The sequence below is a fragment of the Geotrypetes seraphini genome, chromosome 5, assembly GCF_902459505.1.
Source record: "Geotrypetes seraphini chromosome 5, aGeoSer1.1, whole genome shotgun sequence".
In the NCBI taxonomy this organism is placed as follows: Eukaryota; Metazoa; Chordata; class Amphibia; order Gymnophiona; family Dermophiidae; genus Geotrypetes; species Geotrypetes seraphini.
In genome coordinates, this window is record NC_047088.1 from 223,769,900 (window position 1) to 223,783,430 (window position 13,531).

A 13,531-nucleotide genomic window follows, 5' to 3' on the forward strand; every position below is an offset into this window, starting at 1 on the left:
TCTTTTGTAAGACCACTGTGCTGAACGCTTGTAAGACTGACAATAATGGCAGTGTATGTGCTTTGTTAATCCCTGATGTAGATTTTTATCGACACATGGTTTTATTAGATTTTATATACAGTCAGTCCCTGGGTTAAAAAGAAGTTGCATTTTAAAGCTGTTCTTAAGTCGGATTTGTATGCAACTCAGAACTTGTAGATTTTAAGGTTCCTGCTGCTTACTTCTGCTCCCAGCTGACAAAACAGCCCATTGGTGTCAGAACGGAGGGTGGGGGCACAGGGGCCATGGTCTCCCCAAAAATTGCCCATCCTGTAGGTCAGGGGGTACGTTGGCTGACCACCACCCGCTGCCGCCGCTGCACCCTGCTCGCCACCGCTGTAACTGCAGGAAGGGAAGGGCCAGGCACGTGTAGCGAATGCACACTGCCAGCCCACAAGCCTCTCCCCGCCGTCAATTCTGATGTCGGAGAGAAGGTCCAGGCCAGCCACTGCACACGCCTGGCTCTTCCATTCCATTCTTGGATTTGCTGCAGCAGCGGGTGGCGGGAGAAAGAATCGGCAGCAGGTAGGCCAGGCTTTGGCATGGCAGGAAGGCATGTAGACTGGCTTCAGCGGCAGACCGGAGGGAAGGAAGGATCGGCGGCAGTAGGCCAGGCAGGCTGGCTTCGGGGAAGGAGATGGGACAAAGGCTGGAAGGCAGTGAGGGGGAGGAGGGAAGGAGAGAGAGGCAGAGAAAGACCAGGGGTGGGGGGTTTGTAAGCAGAAGAAAGACAGAGAGAGAGAAAGCCTGAACCAAAGGGGAAAGAAAGGAGGCAGGACAATGGGAGGTGCAGACAGAGGGGGGGAGACCCTGAGGAAGAACAGAGAGATGGAAGATCATAACAGAGAAGGGAGAGAGAGGGAGACCTGGAACAAAGGTGGTAGTAGGTACAAAGGAGAACCGACATTGGATCTGGAGACTCTAACAGGGAAAAGAGAGAGAGACCTGGACCCAAAGGGGATGGGGCTGGATTGTGAAAGAAATGTTGGATGCACACTCAGAAGGAAGTGCAACCAGAGACTCATGAAATCACCAGACAACAAAGGTAGAAAAAAAAAATAATTTCATTTTCAATTTAGTGATCAAAATGTGTCAGTTTTGAGAATTTATATCGGCTGTCTATATTTTGCACTATATTTGTCTATTTTTCTATAGTTGTTACTGAGGTGACATTGCATATTTTATAGTCATCTGCCTTGACATCTTTGAAACTCTGAATATAAATTATAATTAACATTTTCTCTGCATACAGTGTGCTTTGTGGGTTTTTTTTAATTTTATGGTTACCATTATGTATTAATAAGATTACATTGTATGTATATGAAGAATGGATGGAAGAAATTGCATTACACTTAGTATTATTATTATGGGGAGTGGAGTCAGCAGCAGAGTTTGGGCGGGTCTGGGGGTGGAGCTTTTGGGCACCCCCCCCAAAAAAAAAAAAAAAAAAGCATTCCGCTGCCTATGAAACAGACAACTGTCCCTACCAGTGTTCCCTCTAAGCAGGTACTGCGTCATTCCTGAATCTGCTGCAGGAGAAGAGTAGGAGTCTAGGCCACTGGAAATACTGCCTCAGTGAAATCAAATGAAGCCGCAACCGTGTTCTTAAGTATGAGTTAAGTCGGGCGTCTGTAACTCGGGGACTGTCTGTATAAGTTTTAATTATTAAAGGACTACAAAATAATTAGTTTGGTTGTGTGCTCCGTTTCCTTGCCTGAGTTTGGCACAGACTGGCAGCAGTGCAGCAGTAGATACATGAAAAGATGGCCAGGAAGCAACAGTATCACTGAGAAGTCCTTTCACCAAAGCTTACTTAGCGCATGCTAAATGCTGTGCATCCTTTCTTATACCTATGGCACTCGGTGCACGGTAACATCCATTAGCATGCATTAGAATCTGTATTAGATCTCAATGCATTAGATCTCAATCTGTATACTTTGTAGGAAAGGCGGGAGAGGGGAGATATGATAGAGATGTTTAAATACCTATGTGGCGTAAATGCGAATGAGTCGAGTCTTTTTCATTTGAAAGGAAGCTCTGGAATGAGAGGGCACAGGATGAAGTTAAGAGGTGATAGGCTCAGGAGAAGTCTAAGGCAATACTTTTTTACATAAAGGATGGTAGATGTGTGGAACATTCTCCTGGGAGGAAGTAGTGGAGACAGAGACTGTGTCTGAATTCACAAAGGTGTGGGATAGACACGTGGGATCTCTTAGAGAGTGGAAGAGATATTGGTTACTGCCGATAGGAAGACTAGATGGGCCATTTGGCCTTTATCTGCCATCATGTTACCCAATGAATGGAGTTTGTGGATGGAGCATAGATGGAGATGAGCTAGGAGAGATATTGAGGGGGCTGCCAAGTGAATGCACTTGTACGTCATTAAGAGGAGTTTGAACTATATTCGGAAATGAATGGGGAGCAAATAAAGTGACTTGAGGAGATGGGTAATGTAAGTATGGCAGCTCTCGTGGAATATAAGTCATGCAGCAGAATTTTGGATGGATTGCAGAGGAGAGAGATGGTTGAGTGGAAGACCTGAGAGAAGCAAGTTGCAATCATCTAAGCAAAAGGTGATAAGAGTGTGGATAAAGGTTTTGCTCAGAGAGGGGAGGTCAGATTTTGTTAATATTATAGAGGAAGAAGCGAGAGGCTTTTGCAGTTTGTTGAATCTGAGTGGAGATGGAGACAGAGGAGTCAAAGGTTGCGAGCAGACAAGACAGGGAGGAAGAGAGTGTTGTCCACAGAAATAGAGACTAGGTGGAGAGGAATGAATGCATTATTTTAAATTTTGTCATCTATCTAGTTTTTTTTTATGTATGCCTTCAATGTAATCCACTTAAAGTAATCTTAGTTGAAATATTAAGTGGTTTTAAGTAAGGTAGGATAAACCTCTCTCGCATGCTGTCTGAAGGCTTGAAAGTCATCTACCTCAAATGCCTAACATTACAAGCCAACACTGGCAGGTTCAAACGACACTCATTATCGATTGGTCCTGGCTCTTCCCCCTCCCTCCTGACTGGCTTAGCTAATAAAATAAAATGTCAGCTCTGAGAATTTAGATCAAAGCATCTTGACAGAAAAAAAAATGGTACAGTCATTTCAGAAGTGTTCTCCTGCGTTACCTTCTTTTTAATAGCCATACCTGTGATGAAGCAGTGAAAGACTATCAGTCAGCGAGAGGCCCAGCTCTCAAAATTTGTTTCAGGTACAGACAGCAGGTGGTATCCAGAGATATAAAATGTCACTTATCACTTAATTATCTCAAAATATTATGTCCTGGGACACTTAAAATGCATAAAACCTGCTGGTAAAAGGCTCAGAAGTTTTCAAATTACAAAAGTTGCCCAAAAATAACTGTCTCAGTTTAAGATGGCAGAGTGCAAAGACCCCTCACAGAGACACAGAGTTTGTAATTTTTGACGGAGCGAAAAATCGATCCACTTGTACCCGTTCTACTCCACTTAGGCTGACCTTTTTGAATCAAAGACTAGGGGGATACTCAATGAAGTTACATGGAACTACTTTTAAAACAATTGGAGGAAATTATTTTTCACTCAGATAATAGTTAAAACTCTGGAACACATTGCCAGAGGATGTGGTAAGAGCGGATAGCGTAGCTGGTTTTAAGAAAGGTTTGGACACATTCCTGGAGGAAAAGTCCATAGTCTGTTATTGAGAAAGACAAGGGGGAAGCCACTGCTTGCCCTGTATTGGTAGCATGGAATATTGCTACACCTTGGATTTTAGCCAGGTACTAGTGACCTGGATTGACCACCGTGAGAACGGGCTACTGGGCTTGATGGACCATTGGTCTGACCCAGAAAGGCTATTATGTTCTTAAGATAGCCAGGTATATGTACCCGATTATCTTTACCCAAGTGCTGCTGAATAGAGAATGACACGGGGAAAAAATCTGTCCCCGTCACCGCCCCGTCACCGGCCCACCATCCTCTGCACCGCCGTTCCCTTCACCGCCCCGTCACCGTCACCGCCATCCCTTTCACCGCCCCGTCACCGCCACTGCCATCCCATTCACCGCCCCGTCACCGTCCCCGCTGCATCCATATAAGCCTTAGTACTGTAATATTTAGCTTATTCCTTTCTTATAAATCAAAGTTCCTGCTGCTGAACTAGAGAAAGAGATGTTCAGCTGGCAGGGCTTTGTTTATAAATTTTTATCAACACAACTAAAGCAAAAAATAAATAGAATTTTTTTTCTACCTTTGTTGTCTGGTTTCTGCTTTCCACATCTTCTCATTGAATTCCTTCCATCCACTGTGTGTCTTCTCTCTGCGTCTTCCATTTGCTGTTACTGTGCCTCTCCCTTAACCCCCCCCCCCCAATTGGTCTAGCACCCATCTTCTTCCCTCCGCTCCCGCATAGTCTGGCATCTGTCTTCTTCCCACTCTGTCTTCCACATTTCCCTTCGGGGTCTGTTCCTCTCCACCCTCCTTCAATGTCTGTCCTATTCCTTTCCACCACCACCCTTCCCTCCCTCCTTTACCATCTGTTCCTTTCTACCACCCTTCAGCTCCTCTCACGTGGCCTATCTATCTACCTTCCTCCCTCTTATTTTCATGGCACGTTACAATGTAATTTGTGCAAGCCACTGGAGCCTGCGAGCTCGGTCCCTGTCCCATCCCCACAAACCATCTCGCTTCTGTGCTCCTATTTTCCCCATTTCTAATATCTCCCCTATGTATCTGCCATTGCCCCCCCCCTGTGTCCATATACCATCCCCATGGCATGTCCCCTTTATGTCTCTGTCCCTATGCCCCATGCACATAATTTCCCCTCTTTCTGTTACCTTCCTGTGTCCAGATTTCCCCTATCTTCCTCTTCCATACCAGTGTGTCTCTTCTTTTCAACCCCATCTAGCTTTTTTCCCTCTTTCTTCCCCCCCCCCCTGCTTCTAGCATCTGGCTCACCTGCCTGTCCTTCCCTTTCTTTCCTGCTGTGGATTTTTCTTCCGTTTTCATCCCCTTGGCCCAGAATCCTTTTCCCTTTCACTCCCTCCTTCCAATTTGAGCCGGTAACACTAGCAATCGCACGGTCCCCGCAGCCACTACCTGCCTGCCCAATCGATCCTAGTGTTTAGCCAGCTCTCTCCCTTCTCCTCACCTTAGTTTATAGGTTTTCTTTTTCGGCAACCCGCACGCACGGCTGCTCAGTGTTCAATCTTCTGCTCTGCTGCAACTTCCTGTTTCCGGTTGCGTCAGAGCAGAAGATTGAACACTGAGCAGCCGCGCGTGCGCGGCTCTCTGATAGCGTGCGGGTCGCCGAAAAAGAAAATCTACAAACTAAGGTGAGGAGAAGGGAGAGAGCTGGCTAAACACTAGAATCGATTGGGCAGGCGGGTGTGAGCTGCGGGGACCGTGCGATCCTTCATGCCTCACTGCGGGGACAAGACCATTCACCGCCCCGCGGGCGGTGAATGGCCTTGTCCCCGTCGCCGCAGCGACTGCTAGTTTTCTTCCCCGTTTTCGGCGGGTGACCCGCGGATAAAATGCGGTGGCCGCGGGTAAACCGCCACCGTGTCATTCTCTACTGCTGAACACTTATTTTGAAGGTAGTCCCTGACAGGTTACATTTAGGTTACATAAGAATAGCCTTACTGGGTCAGACCAATGGTTCATCCATCCCAATAGCCCATCTTCATGGTGGCCAATCCAGATCACTAGTGCCTGGAAACTCCCCTCCCTCCTCCCCCCCTAAATACGTAGTAGCAATATTCGATTGTTAAATCGCAAGAGGATTGTGAAAAATTGCAAGAGGACCTTGTGAGACTGGAAGGCTGGGTGTCAAAACGGCAGATGATGTTCAATGTGAGCAAGTGCAAAGTGATGCATGAACTGAAAAGAGTACACAACGCTATATATTTAACATGCACTAGATGGTCCCTGCTCAGAAGAGCTTACAATCCAATTTGGACAGAGAAACTGGATATATAGGACTGGAGAGTTTCTTGCAGAGAGAATAATAGGATGGACATAGGTAATTTTATGGTGAATAGGAGTTAGGAGTTGAATGCAGCATTGAAAAATAGGCCTTTAACCTGGATTTGAATATTGCTAGCGACAGCGCCTGACTTGGGCAGTTTGTTCCATGTATACAGCAAGATAGAAGGGATTGAATCTGGAGGTGGCAGTGGAGAAGAAGGAACCCGAACTAAAACTACATAATGCTGGGTTCTATGTTAGGAGTCACTGCCTAGGAAAAGGATTTAGGTGTCACTGTTCAAGTTTCAAGTTTTATTAAAATTTTGATGTATCGCAATATCATTAATTCAAAGCGATTTACAATTTAAAACAGAGTCTTAATTATTAACTAAAACCAACACAAACGGACCTGACGTACCAATACATAAGGCAAGTAGGATACATATAAGAAAATACAAACAGAGGGTAAGAAACTTTAAAAGTATTGATAAAAGTATAATAGAAAGTTAAGAACTTTTTTTTTTTTTTTAATTCAATTTCTCAGAGCCTAAGACAGAGGACTAATGAGTTTAAGCAACGAATGGGATCAATAGAGACTCCAGTAACTAGGTCTCAAAAGCATCCTTGTACAACGAGCATTTTAACAGTCCTTTAATTTACTTAGTGATTTTTCTTCCTTAATAAATGATGGTAAGGAATTCCATATCCTGGGTGCTGTAACTGCAAAGATCGTATCTTGTCTTGTATTTATTATACTAAGTTGAGGATACTTTGAAACCCTCAGCTCAATGTGCGGCGGCAGCTAGGAAAGCAAATAGAATGTTAGGAATTATCAGGACAGGAACGGAAAACAAAGATGAAAAAGGTTATAATGCCCTTGTATCATGGCCACAACTTGAACACTGGGTGCAATTCTGATCGCCGTATCTCAAAAAAGATATAGCGGAATTTAAAAAAAAGTATTGTTAGATAATCCGGTGGCATTATCCTAGGATACCGTATTGTTTGGCATGTCAATTAGGGCAAAAAGCCAAATATCCTCTAATAACAATAAGCTTCCACTCATTATGACAGGGGTTGCCATACAAACAACTGGGTAATAGTCAAACAAAAAAATTGTTCCTGAAAATCCGTGATATGCAGAAAAACTGATAAAGGAACAACAATAGTACTTTAAATACCTTTTAAACTTGAGTGGTGCTCAGAATCCAAGATGGAATGAAAAAACTCGATGTGGGGACAAACCCCTAAAGAGCTTCTTACAGAATCTATCATTGCACCATTATGAGGTAAAAGGTAATTCAAAGTGCTTATTGAAAATGCTCATAACTATCATTAGTCCATGTAGTGAAATAATTATCCAACTTCTTAATGGCTTCAAAAACGTGAATTCAAAAAGACTTAGCTTAAAAGTTCAGACAGCGTTGGTCCGGCAAGGTTCTGACGCGTTTCGCCAACCTGGCTTCTTCAGAGAACCCGCTAAGCTGTTGCCATACAACATATTACAAATAATTGGAAAAATTGGGATAGGCTGAATTATAGCTTTTGGTGGAACTCTTTGTGTCACATTTTCAAAATGGAAAGGATAATTGCCGTGCAGCAGGGAAATTTTAAGAAATTTCAGGTTATTTGGGAGCCATTAACAAGGTACTGTAAAGATTGAAATTATTGCATAGAATAAATATTAATTCCCTTTTGTTCATACACATCTAGGGTGGGGTGGGGTGGGAATATTTTATGATTTCTTCTGCTTATGATTCATTGTTGGATATAAGGGAGGGGGGATATTTGATGAAAGCTATAATTTGATGATATAATAAGTAATGTTAAAGTATAAAATGATTGTATTTGTGTTATACTTATTGTGAGTTTAAAAAATGAATAAAGATTTATAAAAAAAAAAAAAAAAAAAACTATAGAGAAGGGTAACAAAAATGATAAAAGGTTTGGGACAACTTTCCTATAAGGAGAGGCTAAAGTGGCTAGGGATCTTCATCTTGGAGAATAGACGGCTCAGGGGCGATATAGTAGAGGTCTATAAAATACTGAGTGGAGTCGAAAGGGTAGAAGTGAATCATTTGTTCACCCTTTCCAAAAATACTAGGACGAGGGGACATGCGATGAAGCTATTAAGTAGTAGATTTAAAATAAACTGGAGAAAATATTTCTTCACACAACATGTAATTAAACTGGAATTCGTTGTCAAAGAATGTGGTGAAATTAGTTAGCTTAGCGGGGTTTAAAAAAAGGCTTGGATAATTTCCTAAAAGAGAAGTCCATCAGCCATTATTGAGATGGCTTGGGGAAATTCCTAAGATAAGCACCATAAAATCTGTTTTACTACTTGGATTCTAGCTAAGTACTTGGGACCTGGGTTGGCCACTATTGGAAACAGGATACTGAGCTTGATGGACTTTCAGTCTGTCCCAGTATGGCAATTCTTATGTTCTTATGTTCCATATGGTATAAGATGGTAAAATTATGGTCATACCTGTTAATTTTCTTTCCTTTAGAAGCAGCAGATGAATCCAGACTAGTGGGTATAGCTCACATCGACCAGCAGGTGGAGATAGAGAACTGATTAACAGTTGGCCTTAAAGCCTGGTGTTCTTTCTGTTGATTCAGTTATGCACTTTGCCCAAGCATCCCGAAGGAGAATGAGCAGCCACAAACTCCATTCCAGTAACAAACGTGCCCTTCTCATTTGAATCCCATTGATATTTTCTCGATTTTCGCATCTTGCGTTTTTTATTTTATTTTTTTTTTTTTATTTTTTTTATTTTTTTTTTTTTTTTCAGTCATGAAATCATACACTTACCAACCATAGCCCCGGCTAACCTAACGCCCTAAATTCCCTACACACAGTCCGTGCCCATGGGGAGGGGCTCTGGATTCATCTGCTGCTTCTAAAGGAAAGAAAATTAACAGGTATGACCATAATTTTACCTTCCATAGCAAAGCAGCAGATGAATCCAGACTAGTGGGATGTAGCAAAGCAAACTCAAACTGGGTGGGACGCCAATGCCGCCTCTGCCAGCACTGCCGCGCCAAAACTCGCCTCTGAACGGGCTGCTACATCTAACCGATAATGCTTTGAAAAAGTATTCCCTGACGACCAAGTGGCCGCCCGGCAAATCTCCTCTAATGACATCCCCCCGGACTCCGCCCAAGATGTAGCTAAAGCCCGAGTGGAATGAGCCTGCAGGTGCTCCGGTACCTTCTTCCCTGATAACACATAAGCCGAAGCAATAGCTTCCTTGACCCAACGCGCCATGGACGCTTTAGATGCCGCCATCCCTTTGTTTTTACCCGCGAACGCGACAAAGAGATGGTCCGACCGGCGAAAAGCATTCGTCACCTCCAAATAATGGAGAAGCATACGGCGGACATCCAGAAGCCGTACCGACAAAAAACGCTTCCCCCAATCCTCCTTCCTGAAGGATGGCAGAAACAGACTCTGGTTCACATGAAAGGACGAAATAACCTTAGGCAGGAAGGACGGCACCGTACGCACCGTCACCCCAGTCTCCGAGAAACGCAAAAAGGGTTCCCTGCACGAAAGCGCTTGCAACTCCGAGACTCGCCTTGCTGAAGCCATTGCCACCAAAAAAACTGTTTTCAGTGTGACATCTTTCAACGTGGCCGCTGATAGGGGCTCAAAAGGTGCCCCCTGCAACTTCCCAAGGACAAGTTTCAGATCCCACGCTGGACAAATACGCTTTACCGGCGGGCGGATATGGTTCACCCCCTTGAGGAAACGGACCACGTCCGGCTGCGACGCGAGAGCCGAGCGATCCACCCGGCCCCTGTAACAGGCAATGGCCGCCACCTGAACCTTTAAAGAGTTGTAGGCTAACCCTTTCTCCACGCCTTCCTGCAGGAAAGCAAGAATAGCCGGCAGAGAAGCCTTAAAGGGCGCCACTCCCTGGTGACCGCACCATGCCTCAAAAATCTTCCAGACTCTCGCATAGGAGGCTGACGTCGAAAGTTTCTTGGCTTTAAGCAGAGTGGCGATCACCCTCTCTGAATAGCCCTTCTTTTTTAGCCTCGACCGCTCAATAGCCAGGCCGTAAGACCAAAGCGGGCCGGATCTTCTATCCATATGGGCCCCTGAGACAGTAAGTCCGGCGTTACCTGGAACGTCACCCGCTCGCCTACCGCAAACTGAATCAGATCTGCGTACCACGGCCGACGTGGCCAATCCGGAGCCACCAGGATGACTCTGCCGCGGAAGCGAGAGATGCGTTGTAACACTCGCCCTATCATGGGCCACGGCGGGAATACATACAGAAGGGAATTCGGAGGCCATGGGAGAGCTAACGCGTCTACCCCTTCCGAACCCTCTGTCTTGCGTCTGCTGAAGAACCGAGGCACCTTCGCATTGCGGGACGAGGCCATGAGATCCATCTCCGGCAAGCCCCACCGACGGACTAGCTGGCTGAACGCTCGAGGAGACAACTCCCACTCTCCCGGATCCAGCAGATTTCTGCTGAGAAAGTCCGCTTGCACGTTTTCGCGACCTGCAATGTAAGCCGCCGACAGAAGCGGCACATGCCTCTCCGCCCAACGAAACAACTCTCTTGCCTCTTCTGCTAACTGCGGACTCCGGGTGCCCCCTTGGCGATTGACATAGGCGACCGCCGTGACACTGTCCGAAAAGACTCTGGTCGGCTTGTCCTGAAGTAGTGACTGAAAAGCTAGCAGCGCCAGCCTGACCGCCTTTAACTCCAACAAATTGATGGGCCACTGGGCCTCCTGGACGGACCACCTCCCCTGCACTGACGCCTGCAGGCATTGGGCCCCCCAACCCTGCAGACTGGCATCCGTGGTGACCACTATCCAGTCCGGCGTGGCCAACGGCATGCCCTTCCACAGATGCAACTCGTGGAGCCACCACTGCATGCTGTGAGCTGCTCGACGACTCCATGGGAGACGCACATTGTAGTTCAGAGAAGCTGGAGACCAGCGGGAGAGCAGAGACTGTTGCAAGGGCCTCATGTGGTGCCGCGCCCAGGGGACCACCTCCAGAGTCGCCACCATGGAACCCAGCACCTGTACATAATCCCACGCTCGCGGTCTGGCCGTCCCGAGAAGTAGGCGAATTTGAGCCTGTAATTTCTCCCCCCGGTCTCGGGGTAGAAACACCTTCCCCAGAGCCGTGTCGAACTGCACCCCCAGATGCACCAACGACTGCGATGGGGACAGAAAACTTTTGGGAAAGTTGACAATCCACCCCAACGACTGTAGGAGAGAAATCACTCGCTGAGTAACCGCCGCACTCTCCTGTCTGGACGAGGCGCGGATTAACCAGTCGTCTAGGTAAGGGTGTACCCGAATCCCTTCCCTGCGGAGGAAGGCGGCTACCACCACCATGACCTTGGAAAAGGTGCGGGGTGCCGTTGCCAAGCCAAAGGGCATTGCCCGAAACTGATAATGCTGGCCCAGAATCGCAAACCGCAGATACCGCTGATGCGGAGGCCAGATTGGAATGTGGAGGTATGCCTCCTTGAGGTCGAGGGACGTGAGGAACTCTCCCGGTCGCACAGCCGCAATAACCGAGCGCACTGTCTCCATCCGGAAATGGCGAACACTGAGAAATCTGTTGACTCTTTTGAGATCCAGCACCGGCCTGAAGGACCCCCCCTTCTTTGGCACAATGAAGTAAAGGGAATATATACCGGTGCCCACCTCTTCCTGGGGCACCGGTATCACTGCCCCTAGCTCGAGCAGCCCCTGAAGAGTCAATCTGACCGCGTCTCCCTTGGCCGCCCCATTGCACGGGGACACCAAGAAAGAATCTACGACGGGAGAGGCAAACTCTAACTTGTACCCTTCTTGTATAATGTCCAACACCCACTGATCTGACGTGATCGTGGCCCACTCCGCCCGGAACTCCGAAAGCCGGCCCCCTAAGGGCAAGGCGGAGGGAGCCAAGCCCCCGTCATTGTGGAGTGCGAGTGGCTGGGGTACGTGTTGACTGTCCCGAAGAGGGTCTCGTCGTACGAAAGGACCCCCTCTGCTGAAACCTTGGTCTCGAAGCAGAGGACGCCCCAGATGCTGCTCTGAAGAAAGGCTTACCCGCCCTGGATCTCCGAACATCCCTGAAGCGTGGTCTAGACGATGAGGGCCTCACCGGGGGCCTAGCCCTATCCTCCGGTAAACGTTGAGTTTTGGTATCCCCAAAATCCTTCACCAGCTTATTTAAATCTTCTCCAAACAATAAACCCCCTTTAAAAGGGAGTCTCACCAGCCGAAGCTTAGAAGCTGCATCGGCCGCCCAATGCCGTAGCCATAAGGATCTGCGAGATACCACTGACAGAGACATCTGCTTAGCAGATGCCCTAATAATATCATACAAGGAGTCGGCTAAATAAGCCAAGCCCGACTCCAAATCTGCCAGCTCCGAGGGAACAGAACCCCCAGACTCCATTAACGTATCTGACATGACCTGCGACCACTGCAGACATGCTCGCGCCGCATAAGAGCTGCAGATTGCGGCCTGCAAGGTAACTGCCGCTACTTCAAAGGACATTTTTAAGGAAGATTCAATCTTCCTATCCTGCGCATCCTTCAATGTCACACCCCCTTCCACCGGTAAGGTAGTCTTTTTAGTTACGGCTGCCACCAAAGCATCCACCCTGGGTAATCTAAACTTATCTAGTTCAGTCGGGTCAACCGGATACAAGAGCCGCATGGCTTTTGTTACTCGTAACCTGGCCTCTGGCGTATCCCATTGCGCCGAGATCAGCTCATGCATGGCTTCATGCACCGGAAAAGACTTGGGGGGTCTCCGTGTACCGGCCATCAGGGGATTACCTGATACCGCAGTATCTGCCTGAGAAATATTCAGCCCCTGTAAAGCTTTCGAAATCAAGGAAGAAAGTTCTTCTCTATGAAACAAACGTAGAGCGGACGGGTCATTTTTTTTTTTTTTTTACACGCGGCGAACGCCGCCGACTGCCGACTCCGCCCCCCAACCACTCCTACACGCCGGCACGCGAAACCCAAGCAACGAGGCAGGGAAACACTCACCACTTCGCTCCCACGATCTTAGACGCCAGGACACGGCTGGTAAGTGTACTGAAGGCAAAAAATGCAAAGATTGCAAAAGCTCAGCACTACACAGGAAGTCGACTAGGTTTTTTTTTTTTTTTTTTTTTTTTTTTTTACTGGAATGAAGACCTACGACCCCTGCAGGACCAAACAACCCCTCAATCACCCGGAGGGGAGGGTGGAGCAGGGACCTGGGAGGGCCCAGGTGTAACTCCTAAAGCTGGCACCAATCAGCCAGGCACCCCTGTCCTACTGAAGAGACTGAGTCTCAACAGAGGCAGTCCAATCGAACACCAAAATCTCCGATAGCAGCTAGAATCCAAGAGCTAGTGGGCTAGCTCAGTCCCTGCTGGGAGATAGAGCAAAACTGAATCAACAGAAAGAACACCAGGCTTTAAGGCCAACTGTTAATCAGTTCTCTATCTCCACCTGCTGGTCGATGTGAGCTATACCCACTAGTCTGGATTCATCTGCTGCTTTGCTATGGAAAGGTATTT

The 13,531-nt window shown here is 47.0% G+C and overlaps 1 protein-coding gene across 1 annotated transcript in view; it reads right to left on the reverse strand.

Annotated features, from left to right (window-relative positions):
• Nucleotides 1-13,531, reverse strand: part of KIF5C (kinesin family member 5C) — a 242,236-nt gene that overhangs the window by 13,336 nt on the left and 215,369 nt on the right. The gene's annotated exons all lie outside the window — the stretch shown is intronic.